This window comes from Etheostoma spectabile, chromosome 9, assembly GCF_008692095.1.
Source record: "Etheostoma spectabile isolate EspeVRDwgs_2016 chromosome 9, UIUC_Espe_1.0, whole genome shotgun sequence".
Taxonomy (NCBI): domain Eukaryota; kingdom Metazoa; phylum Chordata; class Actinopteri; order Perciformes; family Percidae; genus Etheostoma; species Etheostoma spectabile.
The window spans coordinates 10,809,999-10,810,254 of record NC_045741.1 but is presented as its reverse complement, the minus strand read 5'-3'; positions in this window follow the sequence as shown (position 1 = coordinate 10,810,254).

Here is a 256-nt window from a genome sequence, read left to right as displayed (position 1 = left end):
CGTTTCAAAATGAGTCAGGGTGTGCATTTAAATGTGCTTTGTACAAGGTATATAGATCCATGGTTTGTTATCTGATTATTATTAATAATAACAATTAAAGCCATGCATATTTAAAATGTACATTTTACTTCTTTCGTCAACATCAAAGTCCCCCTTAAAGTTGCCCTGCCACATGTATTTCATTGCTTTGTAGTAATGTCTGAAGTTCTACCATGAACTCAAAAACAAAATGCCTTGGTTACCTTGTTTCAAGCCA